Source organism: Moschus berezovskii, chromosome 6 (genome assembly GCF_049115385.1).
Source record: "Moschus berezovskii isolate FMDL1 chromosome 6, NW_MosBer_1.0, whole genome shotgun sequence".
Classification (NCBI taxonomy): domain Eukaryota; kingdom Metazoa; phylum Chordata; class Mammalia; order Artiodactyla; family Moschidae; genus Moschus; species Moschus berezovskii.
The window spans coordinates 27,295,579-27,311,084 of record NC_142465.1 but is presented as its reverse complement, the minus strand read 5'-3'; the positions used below and the strand labels follow the sequence as shown (position 1 = coordinate 27,311,084).

General features: G+C 41.4%; 1 long non-coding RNA gene across 1 annotated transcript in view; it reads left to right on the top strand.

The window, feature by feature from the left end:
* Position 1: 1 nt before the first annotated feature.
* LOC129536450 (uncharacterized) overlaps positions 2–15,506 on the top strand; it is a 105,046-nt gene continuing 89,541 nt past the window's right edge. The window contains exons 1-2 of the long non-coding RNA XR_008681813.2: positions 2–78; positions 12,925–15,126. This is a non-coding gene — a long non-coding RNA (uncharacterized LOC129536450). The remainder of the gene's footprint in view (positions 79–12,924; positions 15,127–15,506) is intronic.

Here is a 15,506-nt window from a genome sequence, read left to right as displayed (position 1 = left end):
TCGGGCTTCTGGCGGCTGGATTTCGGCGGGGCGGGCGGGCTGGCGCTCCGCCCCAGCGCGGGAGACCAGGGCTGCTAGGTAGGTGCAAGCGAATGGAAAGAAGCAAAGACGTCTGCCCCCGTGTTTATAAGTCCCGTAATGTTACCTGCGAGAACCTTAAACAGCCTTTCCACGAGTGGGGCCTAACCACATACCTCCTCGGCAAAATCGCTCCTGGTCAGAAAACGCCTGGAGGCCTCGTTGCGCTGGCAGCCTCTGTAGTGACTGTAGACGTCCAGAGAGCGCCCGTCAAGTGCGGGGCGGACCAGTGAGACCTGGAAAGGTGAAGACGTTGATGAAGACGTTTTACTGTTTTTGTTTTCCAGGGGAAGGGAGAAAGCACATTTCCTTTTTATTTTTTAACGTTTGGTTGGGGGCAGCGTCGCTTGTATTCTTTCAATAGTCAACTCAAGCATAGACGTTTGTTAGAAGCCCTGAGTAACGGCTCCCGTTTTATCCCACCCTCCAGAATGCACTCATCAATGCTGGCTACGTCTAATATCTTCTGAGTGTATCTCATGCTAAGTAACAGACATGGCCAGGTGTTGGGGCCGCCATCACCAAATTGAATGGAATGTTTGCTATCTAGGGGCGCTCAGTCTTTCGGGCACTTGGGACAAACGATTTCTGTGTTTTCACACAAGCTCCAGGATAGGAGCCAGGAGACCTACCTTAATGGTAAGGACGCCCAGGGGAGCCCCTCACCCCGCTCCATCCTGTCACCTCCACAGGGCCTGGGCCGCCTAGGTCCAGCCCCATCTGACAGTTAAGTTTTCATTGCTGGAGGGCCTCCTGAGTGCCAGGCCCTGGCATCTCAAACCAGCCCCTGCCCTGCCCGGAGCGTAGGCGCCTGAGAGCAGACAAATACTAAGCAATCACCCAAATACGTGTAAAACGAAAAATGTGACAAGGTCTCAGGTGGTAGAGGGTTTTATGGGGAGATTTGACCAGATCTGCAAGTCAGAAAAAGCAGCAGGACAAGAGCTGAGGCTGAAGGAGGAGGAGGAGCGAAGTAGACCGGGAGCATTTTCAAGGCGGAGGGAACTGGGACTACGCAAAGAAGAGAGAGGGAGGGGATGAGGAGAGTCCTCAGAAATGAAAGAAAAAGACTAGTGTGCCTGCAGACGAGTTCGGGGAGGTGGGTTCCCCTTCTGGCCCAGGGAACTATGAGGATTGAACATTCAGAGGAGGGGGACAGCTTTGGAGAGCTCAGAGTGGGCGTTAGTCTTGTTTTTCTAGGCCTTGACCTCTTTTAGTTTAAGAACTGCGTATAACTCATCTTCTTGCCCTCAGAACCTAGCTGGTGAAAGATTGTACAATGACTTAGGTATTACTAAGGAACAATTGGTAACCTTATCAAGGCTGTGCGGAGACATTTTCTAGGCCTTAACTTTCTTAGAGAAGCCACTTGAAGGTTATTTCCAGATTTACAAACAGGGACAGAGCACAGCTAGCTAGGGACCCCAGTACAGCTAACATGCAAATATTATTTTTAGATCATTGGTTCAAATTGATAAAGTGATTAATCTCACTGTAGTCTTTTTAAGTGACAAGGAAGACTAAGTTTCTCTCTGCTTAAAACTCTTCAAAGGTCTGGCTTCTAGCTGGCATTCAATAAATGCTGGTTAGGTGAATGTTGGTTCCCTCAAGTCCTTCCTATGTAGTAATTATGTGAGGTGAAACAGCAATCAGAATTAACTGGGGAGGAAAGAGGAAGATGCACGGAACCAGCTCACCAAAGGCAGGAAAGGCAGCAGCACAAAACTAGTGAGTGTGAGCACAGGGTTGCATGCTTCTGGCTCCAGACTGTAGGACTTGGTTGAAAACATCTTGAGTTCAAGTCTCACACGTGCCTAACTACCACAGGTAGCTTTTCCTCACCTCTCAGATGTGTAGTATTTATACTATCTTGTACAAAGCTTAACTAAGCTACAACTGTGGATCTAAAAGTCATTTACAACTAGAAAGCATTTAAAGAAACATAAGATTAAGGTATTAATAAGGAAATTTTCATTGAAGATCTCTTTCTCCCCGCCTTTCCTCAGGGATTTGAGTAGTAATGGAGAGGGCCTTGGGAAGGGCTGTGGGTTTTTGCATTATGAGGGAGGGAACTTTATTTATAAGGAATTCTGCAACAAATCATTGAAAATGAATGCTTTGATACTATGAATACCAACTACCACCCCTTTTTGTTAACTGATTAACTTAATACATTATTGCAATTATTTGAGAGAAACCTAACAGAAAAGGAAACTTGTGTGACTGAAATGAGAGAGTAGAGAAAGGCTGAATCACATGTTAGGTCTTCACTTCCCTGTGTCGGTTCCTCACATCCCAGCTCAAAGCTCCCTCCTTAGTGTGGTCTGATGTGTATTATCCACCTGAAAGGCACTGTTCAAAGCTTAGATCATATCTAGCCAGATCATAGTTGAGATAGATGCAAGCTTGTTTTTCCTCCTCAGGGCCAGTTCGGACTGGGCTACTCTGGCTGGTTCCCTTTGGGATCAGAGTCCAATTTCAAGTTAATCGCTGTTTAGTTCACATACGGCAGTATTTATTGTCTTACCTAGAACTTATTATACACAGAACCTTTTTTTTGTACTATTTTCAAATGTTTGGAACCCCAGAGAGGGAAACAGTTTAACACTGCCTGTATAGAATACTTCTTTGACCTGGGTTCTTTTAACAATGTCTGTGCAGGGAGCTTGCTGCCTTCTGTGGTAACTGACTCACAATGTTACCATGAAGTGAACTCCTTCTGTGATAAAACCAGTCGTGACAAAAGATCCCTTCCTGAGTCTTTCTCATCATAATAACAGCCAGTCTTTACTGAGTGTTAGCCAGTGCTGGGTGCTTCTCATGATCTCATATAAGTGACCCCAGTAGCAGCTCTTCAATGAAGCAGTTTCTATTTATTTTCCCGGGAAAGAAACAGAGGGCAGTGTTCTGTCTTTGCAGTCCAGGTTCTTAACCCCTGCACTATATTACTATGTGCTTATCTTGCTTCTATTACATGATAATTATTTTGTGTATGTTGTGTTCTAACACTGGAGTTTCTTTCTGTTTTAAAATGAAAAGGGAGCTTTGTTTAAGGTGGAATCTGGAAGAGACAGTCTTAACAATGAAAGTGGAACTCTTGGATTAATTTCCTGTCACCTAAAGTGATTTTTTTTTCTTTTATCAAAGACAGACTAGAATGGAGTGAGAAATTTTGAAAATGGAAAAGCCTTAATAGGTTCAAGCTTTAGGATTAAAAATCCTAAATAGGATTCATCAATCCTACCCCCATTTGCAGAACTTTAAAAGTAGACTGTTTGTTTTGACCATTTAGAATCTTCTCTTTCACTGAAATAAAGGAATGGTTTCCAGATTTACAATCCCTTTTCTATTTCCTCAGTTCCTGCTTACTGTAGAGCACTTTGCTTCATGAGCATCATGTTTGTAATGCAGTTCTCTGTGGCTAATAAAAAAGTTTACTGGGAAGCACACTTCCTCCTTTCCTTCTTTATCTCTCAGAGAAAGGTATACACCAAGTGCTTATCTCCTCGGCAAAGGCAATGACTTGACATTTTCACTGACTCCTCCAGGACAGCATTTTGAACTTCTGCATGAAAGAGGTTGTTTTTGCTATACAACAATTTTACATTTTTATTTGGGAATAAAGGCAAGAAAAGGGTGTCTGCTCATAAGAGAACCCATGTTAATCAGTTGCAATGTACAGATCTTGTTTTGCTCTAGATTCAGACAACAAAAGACATTTAAAAGACAATTAGGAAATGTGAACACAATATTTTATGATATTAAATAGTTATTGTTACTTTGGGGGCTGTGATCATGTTTAAAAAGGGGAGTCTTTACCTCTTTGATCAAAAGTGACAGCAGGACTAACACAACACAGAAAGAAAGCATCATGGAGGAATGGAAACAACAACAATATATAAATGACAGCAATGATAGCTAGCATCCGCTGAATGCTTCCTGGTGACAGTCTGTTCTACATACTTTCCAGGTACTCATTCACAGATGAGAATATTGAAGTACAGATGAGTTAAGTAATTTATCTGGTTCACAAAACTGGAAGATGACAGTGGAAACAAGAGTTGAACTCAGGATTCCAGAACTGTAATTATCATCATAGTGACATACATTGATGCAGAGCTAATAAACAGAAGACACAATAGCAGTCTCTTATGGATGCCTAACCTTCAGCTAGAGACCATGCTTTGTTTAGATAAAGATAACTGGAAGGTGAATTTGCACTCAGAGCTCAAAAGTGTGCAGGCCTGGGACAAGTCCTAGGCCACCTGGAAGTTTTGTATATGCCTGAAGGTTGAACTAAGTCTTTGAATGAACAACAGGTTCTTATATAAAAGTGAAGGAGAATTTGAAGGAAGGAGGTTGTGAAAGTCTAACAAATATAAATAAAAAAGACTGAAAATTAGTACACTAAAATATTGACAAGTGGGTATCTTTATTGCTGGGATTGTGAGGGATTGAAAAAATTCTTATTTATGCTTTTCCTCACTTTCCAACATTTCTACAACATACATATATCACGTTGGTGACTTTTTTGGGAGGAAAATCTTGGAAGTCATAAAGATAAGAACTAGCCTTTATCAAACTCCAGTGAAGGTTAATTGTATCTGTTTGTAGTGATTAAAACAGGAGGTCTTTGACCTTTTCTGGCTGTTTAGAAACTTGTAGGTCAGATCCATATAAGCTCATTAATTTGGTTCTGCTTGGCTGAGTTTATCTCTTTCTCCCTTATAGCTATAAGTCGAAAGGAAGTTATTCACTGATAGATATAAAAACCAATCCTAGATTATACAGATGTGCATTGTTTTTATAGGGTTTGGTTTTTTTCTTTTGCACTGTAGGTTACTACCTACCAGTGGACGTTCCTTATAAGGAACCTCTAAAGGATCATGAACCTCTTGAAATTGTATGCAAACCTCTGTGTGTTTGTGAACATATATATCTTTTTTAGAGGAGATGAGTTCACAGTTTTCATACATTTTTCAGGGAACCCCTCAAAAAGATTAAGGACCACTACCTGAAGCAGACCCATCTATAAGTCCCAGACAAGGGCAAAAGGAGTCTGAATTTTTTATTAGGAAGCTAGAGTCTAAGTATTGGAATCAAGTGACACTGTCAGTCCAGATGTGGGGTTCAATAATAAGATATTACAGTCACGAGTTGCTCATAAGTTTGTAAATCAAAATTCAGATTGTAGGGACAGAAATTGTCTAGAACCAGATAGAACACAGCAAAGACAGTTTTAGTAAATACCTGTTACATGAAAGGAATTGATTTTAGATTTGGGTAAGACAAGAATTTTTCCAGTAATACTTAAAGGTCCATATGAGTTAATGTGGCTGAGCTCCCAGATAACTATGTGATCATTCCAACTCTCCTCCTCAGAGGTCTCTCCACATGCTGTGAACAGCTTACGAGAGAGTCAATGATGTTGGGCTCCCTGCTTTCAGTTACTGCCTTACCACCTTCATTACATTTACAAATATGTCTGAGGCTTTAAAACCTTCAGGGAGTGACCACAGAAAAGTCACCATCACCATCATATCATGCTTGAAACCATATTATACAAATGCAGATTACTGTAGGGTCAAGATGTTTCACAAAATAATAATGATAACATTTGGTTTGGGTTTTATAGCTTAGAGAACGAGAATAACTTATTTCAAAGATTGGATGGTTAGTTGGACTGGTTCTCATGGAACACTGGATGAATTTATTTCTTTAAGTTCAATACAGACAATGTGGCAGGCACTTTTGTGGAGGATACGAAAGAAATAGAAGACCGAGTTCTTAACCTGAAGACACTTGCAGTCTTTTCAGGAAACATGAAACAGTACAAAGTAGTATTTCCATATAAAGTACAGCATTTAATTCAAGTGCTAAATTACAACCATATTCAGAGGCTAACTGAGGGCTCTTGAAAATTGCTCTTTGACAATAACACACACATGCATACACAAATTACCCCTATCTCTAGTGAAGGTAGCTTTCATTATCAGTTTCCTTTCATTTTTGAAAAGAAAATTAGTAATACATTAAAGTATTGTGTTTTGAAGACATCTTCTATTTCAGTTTTATATTCTTTAGGGGTCTTCCGTATTCCAGTTTTTTATCAAGTCACATTAGTTTAAAAGGCAAAATCCATACACAGATGCATTTTCTATTGATGAATTTTTCATATCTATATGAAAATTTTATATATCTAATCATTTATTATATCTAATCATCGAAAAAAAGTATTGTTCTACTTTATTTGACAGAATCAGGTAATATCATTTTTCTGCATTTAAGAGACACACTTGCATTTCATAGTTTTGCTTACCATTTAAATCTCAACCATAGTTTTTCAAATATGGTACTATATGTGAAGATTTGTCTTTATCTCTTTTAACTTTTTGGAAAAATTAATGATAAAATTATCTTTGGTTTCCACTTATATGTGGGTTAATTAGATAAGAAATTTTAAAAATTCACATTTGAATTAACTAGATGGGAATACCAGACCAACTGGCCTGCCTCTTGAGAAACCTGTATGCAGGTCAGGAAGCAACAGTCAGAACTGGACATGGAACAACAGACTGGTTCCAAATAGGAAAAGGAGTACGTCAAAGCTGTATATTGTCACCCTGCTTATTTAACTTATATGCAGAGTACATCATGAGGAACGCTGGGCTGGAAGAAGCACAAGCTGGAATCAAGATTGCTGGGAGAAATATCAATAACCTCAGATATGCAGATGACACCACCCTATGGCAGAAAGTGAAGAGGAACTTAAAAGCCTCTTGATGAAAGTGAAAGAGGAGAGTGAAAAGGTTCGCTTGAAGCTCAACATTCAGAAAACAAAGATCATGGCATCTGGTCCCATCACTTCTTGGGAAATAGATGGGGAAACAGTGGAAACAATGTCAGACTTTACTTTTTTGGGCTCCAAAATCACTGCGGAAGCTGATTGCAGCCATGAAATTAAAAGACGCTTACTCCTTGGAAGGAAAGTTATGACCAACCTAGATAGTATATTGAAAAGCAGAGACATTACTTTGCCAACCAAGGTCCGTCTGGTCAAAGCTATGGTTTTTCCAGTGGTCATGTGTGGATGTGAGAGTTGGACTGTGAAGAAAGCTGATCGCCGAAGAATCGATGCTTTTGAACTGTGGTGTTGGAGAAGACTCTTGAGAGTCCCTTGTACCGCAAGGAGATCCAACCAGTCCATTCTAAAGGAGATCAATCCTGGGTGTTCATTGGAAGGACTGATGCTAAAACTGAAACTGCAATACTTTGGCCACCTCATGCAACGAGTTGACTCACTGGAAAAGACTCTGATGCTGGGAAGGATTGGGGGCAGGAGGAGAAGGGGACGACAGAGAATGAGATGGCTGGATGGCATCACCAACTCTATGGACATGAGTTTGAGTGAACTTCGGGAGTTGGTGATGGACAGGGAGGCCTGGCATGCTGTGATTCATGGGGTCGCAAAGAGTCGGACACGACTAAGCGACTGAACTGAACTGAACTGAGGGGAGGTTTGGGGCTTCCCAGGTGGCGCTAGTGGTAAAGAACCTCCTGCCAATGCAGGAGACATAAGAGATGCAAGTTTGATTCCTGGGTGGGCAAAAGTCCCAGGAGGAGGGCATGGCAACCCACTCCAGTATTCTTGCCTGGAGAATCCTGCGAACAGAGGAGCCGGGCGGGCTACAGTCCATAGGGTTGCGCAGAGTTGGACACAACTGAACCAATGTAGCACAGGTGCACAGGGAGATTTTAAGACAGAATACATCAATATGTACTTGAGGAAAATTCTCAGGGTTTATAAGTTAGGTTTGAAATTGTAGTACAAAACTGTTGTGAGATGCCTGATCACAGAAGCACAAGCCATTTGTCCATAGGTTTTCTAACAATGCCGTTTGCCAAAGCCACTGTGACAGTCTATAGGGAACAGCACACTGGGCTGAAAGACAAGCTCTCTGGGTTCTGATGGCAGTGCCTTTATTATCTTGAATTGTTTTCTTTCTGAAGTGGAGGTATTAATACCTGCCCACCCATCTCTCAGAGTTTCATGAGGACAAACTGTGATAATAATTAAAAACACTTTTGGCGAAACAGAATGAGTTCAAAATTTTAAGAAAAAATACTTATTTATCTGTGGTTGCTCTGGGTCATAGCTGTGGCAGGCGGGCCTTTCATCGCGGTGTGTAGTCTTCTTTCTAGATGTGGTGCACAGGCTCTGCAGCATGTGGGGTCTTAGTCCCCCAACCAGGGATTGTATCCACATCCCCTGCATTGGCAGGCGGATTCTTAACCACTGGACTCCCAGGGAAGTCCCTTAAGATAACTATCTAAGAAAAAATTTGATTTAAGTGAAAACCAAATGAAAGTATAACAATAGTCGCATGTTTCCCCCAGACTGCCACAAAAGTCCAGGAAAATTCTGTTTAGGGAGACTCTAAATTCTCTGTTACTTTCAAAGCATTCTTTCCCACAGTGGTGATTCCAGCCACATGCATTCTGTGAAACAACATCTGCCCCATACTCTGTTGCTGGTAAAGTATAAAGAGCGTGGGAAAAGATGAATGATTTGGAGAAAAGAAACTTAGGGTAGAAAGGAGATGACTGTCAACAAATGGTTGTTAAAGTTCTTTAAGAAAGGGTTCCACCTAAGGATTTGTGGCAAGCTTATCAGATAGTCTAGTCACCATCCAAGGCAGCAATGGGAGAAAAACTCTCCAGGGTGTCACTTAAGAGCCTGTGTTTTCTTTTTCCCAACTTCATATCTTTACACCACTTCTCATTTATCTGTACTCCTTGTTCAACCTTCTTCTCTTCCCCCAAAGCCTTGCTAGAGGTGGGAACTTCAAGTCAATAAAGACTTAAGTACATTTTTCTTGAGGAATTTTCAGAGTATTTCCTGCTTTTGTCTGTAATTCATGATATTGTACCTGTTTTTCTTGGGTAAATGAAAGCGATGGCTAAAAACTTTCTAAATCTTTCTCCTACTGCTGCGCACACTGTCTTGGAGACATTCTTGTTTACTCATTGATGCTATTGAGAGCTTTTAAAAGGGTTAAATCCATATTGCTATTCCAGAATCTTTGAAAAAAACAAATGTCTAGTAATAGAGAAATGGTTATGTAAATTACAATATCCAATTCAGAATTTACTATGTAACTAAGTAGTTTCTAAAAACAAGGCAAGAGCTTGTAACAAAGTTCAAGTGTAAGAAGTACATACAATACAGTCATAATTGTATATATATCCTTGAGTATAGGTGAATTTTTTTCCTGCATACTTTTCTATATTGTCCCAATTTTCTTTCATTAGTGTGTTCGTTTTATATTAGAATAGAATGCCTTTGTATTTTTTTCCCAGCCAAATCTTAATCACTTTCAGATTGGTTAATAAGAATAAAAGCATGTATAATCTTGACAATAATTATTAAAGAATTCTGGGATGATTTGGTGAACAATGAATGAATGAGTTCACTCCAGACCATTCACCTTTAAGTCAGTGCTAGAGCTCAATCTGTTATGTGCAAGGTAGGAAGTGGTGAGGTTGCTGTAACTTTGTGATAGACTCCATTTAACCTCAGCCACTGCAGGCATGGATACCTCGAAAGACCCCATTACTGCCCCCCGCTTCATCCTTCACTATCTTTCCTTTCCAACTTCACATTTTATTTCCATATCTCTCCAATGACTTAAATCAATGGGCAGGAAGGGAGGGGAAAAAATGAAGCAGGTCAAACTTAAAGGTACAGGAAAGATTCTTTTTTCCTTACTTCTATCTCTGCAGGCAGGAGAGGTCCCTTTGGACAAGTTCTGAGAAATAGAACTATTTCATGTGACTGAGCACTCAACTACTTCTGCCAATGGAGCTTGTGACCCAGTTGTGGGAGTGGAGTTGAGTTCCCTTTTATTTCTTCAAGTGACTTTTTAAAAGGCACTGGAACTTGTAACAGTTTCTTTCTTCCTCTCTTTCTTTTGAACACTAAAAATTCACAATAATAATTAATATTATCCTGTTAACATTTTGTGAGACTGATCAAGGCCTAAAGCAGCTTTTCTGGCATAAGATTTTTGCAGTATCTAATGTTATGTGGCAGTCTGCATGGGAGGGGAGTTCGGGGGAGAATGGATACGTGTATATGGTATGACTGAGTCCCTTTGCTGTCCACCGGAAACAATCACAACATTGTTAATAGGCTATACCCCAGTACAAAATAGTAAGTTTAAGAAGGAGATTGTTGCAATATCATATTCAATAAAGTTTTGTGGGCACAGACTGTCTAAAGTCATAGAGTAGTGCATATTCAGAAGCCCCTTAAATTCTCCATTAACTCTCTAAACATACTCAAAATTAACACCAAATAAATAAAAGTGTTCTGTGATATTCAAACAATATTTTTTCAACCTTTAAAATATTGTGGAGGAAAACTGTCTCTAGAAGATTTTGCCTTTGCTGTTTGTTTTGTAGCATATAATTTGTGCAATTTTAGACAGGTCCCCTAAGTACTGTCTAGTAGGGAAGAAAAATAAATATTTGTAAGTTGAGAAAGAAGAACAATAACAGATGTATGTCCAGAGTACTACTCTCCCTAGGAATCCAGAAGGCCAGCAGCAGAGGTCTTAAAATGAGAGTTTCCAGCCAAGATAGGGAAAGAAGAGGGGCCCAGGCTAAGGGAAGACCATGTTCAAGGGCACTGCTGTGTGAAAAAGGATCTTCAGGAAAATGAAAGCTACTTGCTGAGAATAGCTGAAGACAAGGCTAAAGAAGCAGATGCTAGCTACCTCACAGAGCTAAATGCAGGGAATTTAAGGAATTTGGATTCTGTTGAATAGACAGGAGTATCAAAATGACCTCAGAAAGAGTTTTACTGGGCCAGTGCAGCTGTTGTAAAATAGTTTTAGGCTTGAATGCCTCTAAGTGGGATAGGTGTTTTCCAGGTCCATACTGACTCCTGCTTGGCTATATCATATCACTGACTTTGCACATTTAAATACCTGGCAGTGAGGAGCCTGGTGGGCTGCTCTCTATGGGGTCACACAGAGTCGGACATGACTGAAGTGACTTAGCCGCAGCAGCAGCAGCAGCAGCAGAAGGCATTGTCTCAAGAAGCCTCCAGGTAGATGATGGAGATGATGGACTAGGACAATGGCATGATCCAATTTGTAATTTAATTGCATACAGTAGAGAACAAGTTTTGTGACAGTTGGTGGCACAAACTGGAAGGAAAGGCTGGTCAGAAAGATTATTTAGAAGATAGAATCTATAGGACTTGGTAACTGATCAGGTGTGGAAGATGAGGGAGGAAGTCTAAAATGGCTTCTAGGTTCTTTCTCTGATGAAGCGGTAGATTGGAGTTTCATTCACTGAGATGGCTTTGCAAAGGAAGTAGCAGGGTAGAGGCAATGCTGCTGCTGCTGCGTCACTTCAGTCGTGTCTGACTCTGTGTGACCCCACTGACGGCAGCCCACCAGGCTCCCCTGTCCCTGGGATTCTCCAGGCAGGAACACTGGAGTGGGTTGCCATTTCCTTCTCCAATGTGTGAAAGTGAAGTTGCTCAGTCGTGTCCGACCCTTAGCGACCCCACGGACTGCAGCCTACCAGGCTCCTCCATCCATGGGATTTTCTAGGCAAGAGTACTGGAGTGGCTTGCCATTGCCTTCTCCGAGAGGCAATGCAGGGATGTTCAATTTGAGACCAGCTGGGAGAAATATCAATAACCTCAGATATGCAGATGACACCACCCTTATGGCAGAAAGTGAAGAGGAACTCAAAAGCCTCTTGATGAAAGTGAAAGAGGAGAGTGAAAAGGTTGGCTTGAAGCTCAACATTCAGAAAACAAAGATCATGGCATCTGGTCCCATCACTTCATGGGAAATAGATGGGGAAACAGTGGAAACAGTGTCAGACTTTATTTTTCTGGGCTCCAAAACCACTGCAGATGCTGATTGCAGCCATGAAATTAAAAGACGCTTACTCCTTGGAAGGAAAGTTATGACCAACCTAGATAGCATATTAAAAAGCAGAGACATTACTTTGCCAGCCAAGGTCCGTCTAGTCAAGGCTATAGTTTTTCCCGTGGTCATGTATGGATGTGAGAATTGGACTGTGAAGAAAGCTGATCGCCGAAGAATTGATGCTTTTGAACTGTGGTGCTGGAGAAGACTTGAGAGTCCCTTGGACTGCAAAGAGATCCAACCAGTCCATTCTAAAGGAGATCAATCCTGGGTGTTCATTGGAAGGATTGATGCTAAAGCTGAAACTCCAATACTTTGGCCACCTCATGCGAAGAGTTGACTCACTGGAAAAGACTTTGATGCTGGGAAGGATTGGGGGCAGGAGGAGAAGGGGACGACAGAGAATGAGATGGGTGGATGGCATCACCGACTCTATGGACATGAGTTTGAGTGAACCCTGGGAGTTGGTGATGGACAGGGAGGCCTGGCATGCTGTGATTCATGGGGTCGCAAAGAGTCGGACACAACTGAGCAACTGAACTGAACTGATGGGTATATATATATATCTATCTATATGTAAATATTAGAGTTAGCGTTAGCCTTACTAGCATAGATAAGAAGCGCAGTAATTGTGGACCTAACAGGTGAGTGAATGCATGAAAGAAAATAATTTCCACCCTTAATAATTGTGTTCAGGATTAGCCCAAGACAAAGTGTTTGGAGATCTCACAAATACTTACTTTTGTTGCTTCAGACTTTGGAAAATGTCTTACTTACCCCATCAGGAGGGTTCCCACATGCCTACCGTTCTCTGTCCTGTAACTCTGCCTGAAACTTTGTATGTGTTACCTTTACTACAACCCTGAAGTCTGGTTTTATTTTCCTCATTTTACAGATGAGGACAGCTGAAGCTCACAGAGATAGAAGGCAACTAGTAATCCCTTATGATTATACAGTGGAAGTGAGAAAAAGATTTAAGGGACTAGATCTGATAGACAGAGTGCCTGATGAACTATGGACGGAGGTTTGTACAGGTGACAGGGATTAAGACCATCCCCATGGAAAAGCAAGATGGCTGTCTGAGGAGGCCTTACAAATAGCTGTGAAAGAAGAGAAGTGAAAAACAAAAGAGAAAATGAAAGATATTCCCATTTGAATGCAGAGTTCCAAAGAATAGCAAGGAGAGATAAGAAAGCCTTCCTCAGCGATCAATACATAGAAATAGATGAAAACAATAGAATGGGGAAGACTAGAGATCTCTTCAAGAAAATTAGAGATACCAAGGGAATCTTTCATGCAAAGATGGGCTCGATAAAGGACAGAAATGGTATGGACCTAATGGAAGCAGAAGATATTAAGAAGAGGTGGCAAGAATACACAGAAGAACTGTACAAAAAAGATCTTCACGACCAAGATAATCATGATGGTGTGATCACTCACCTAGATCCACACATCCTGGAATGTGAAGTCAAGTGGGCCTTAGAAAGCGTCACTACGAACAAAGTTTGTGGAGGTGATGAAATTCCAGTTGAGCTATTTCAGATCCTGAAAGATGATGCTGAGAAAGTGCTGCACTCATTATGCCAGCAAATTTAGAAAACTCAGCAGTGGCCACAGGACTAGAAAAAGTCAGTTTTCATTCTAATCCCAAAGAAAGGCAATGCCAAAGAATGCTCAAACTACCTCACAATTGCACTCATCTCACATGCTAGTAAACTCATGCTCAAAATTCTGCAAGCCAGGCTTCAGCAATATGTGAACTGTGAACTTCCAGATGTTCAAGCAGGTTTTAGAAAAGGCAGAGGAACCAGAGATCAAATTGCCGACATCCACTGGATCATCAAAAAAGCAAGACAGTTCCAGAAAAACATCTATTTCTGCTTCATTGATTAGGCCAAGGCATTTGACTGTGTGAATCACAATAAAACTGTGGAAAATTATGAAAGAGATGGGAATACTAGACCACCTGACGTGTCTCTTGAGAAACCTGTATGCAGGTCAGGAAGCAACAGTTAGAACTTGACATGGAACAACAGACTGGTTCCAAATAGGAAAAGGAGTACGTCAAAGCTGTATATTGTCACCCTGCTTATTTAATTTACATGCAGAGTACATCAAGAGAAACGCTGGGCTGGAGGAAGCACAAGCTAGAATCAAGATTGCCGGGAGAAATATCAGTAACCTGATATGCAGATGACACCACCCTTATGGCAGAAAGTGAAGAGGAACTAAAAAGCCTCTTGATGAAAATGAAAGAGGAGAGTGAAAAAGTTGGCTTAAAGCTCAACATTCAGAAAACTAAGATCATGGCATCTGGTCCCATCACTTCGTGCCAAATAGATGGGGAAACAGTGTCAGACTTTATTTTTTTGGGCTCCAAAATCACTGGGGAGGCTGATTGCAACCATGAAATTAAAAGATGCTTACTCCTTGGAAGGAAAGTTATGACCAACCTTGATAGCGTATTAAAAAGCAGAGACATTACTTTGCCAACCAAGGTCCGTCTAGTCAAGGCTATGGTTTTTCCAGTAGTCATGTATGGATGTGAGAGTTGGACTGTGAAGAAAGCTGATTATCGAAGAATTGATGCTTTTGAAGTGTGGTGTTGGAGAAGACTCTTGAGAGTCCCTTGGACTGCAGGGAGATCCAACCAGTCCATCCAAAGGAGATCAGTCCTGGGTGTTCATTGGAAGGACTGATGTTGAAGCTGAAACTCCAATACTTTGGCCACCTCATGAAAAGAAAAGACCCTGATGCTCGGAAGGATTGAGGGGAGGAGGAGAAGGGAATGACAGAGGATGAGATGGCTGGATGGCGTCACTGACTCGATGGGCATGAGTTTGGGTAAATTCCAGGCCGGTGTGCTGTGGCTCATGGGGTTGCAAAGAGTCAGACACAACTATGTGACTGAACTGAACTAACAGTCCAAGACTCAACATTAGCGAAAGGATTGGATTCCAGGTTTGTGGCCTCCAGAGCCCATTGCTGTTTGCACCACACTGTATCATCTCCAGGAGGAGGACTGGCAGGTGGTGACATCTGTTATCTGACTGTCCCACTTCTGGTGTATATGGGTGGAACTCCAAAACTTTTGCAGGTACGTAGTACTGTTTTGAGGTGTGGGAGAAGGTGGGTGCTAGAGCCTGCTTTCCATGTGGCAGAAGAGTTTCAAATGTCACCACTAGCTTGTCATTGATATTTTAGTTATTTTTGGCTCAAAGGAATGTTTCCTATTAAAATAATGAAAAATTTTGGTGGAGAGTAGGGCATCTATGGTAAGTGTTTTGTATACCTTACCAGTTCAAGCTCAAATGACATAAGTTAGACAGTGAATATATATACATATATATATTCTTGAAAGTAAAAGTGAAAGTTGCTCAGTTGTGTCTGACTCTTTGGGACCCCATGGAAAGTCCATGGAATTCTCCACGGCAGAATACTGGAGTGAGTATTCCCTTCCCCAGGGGGTCTTCCCAA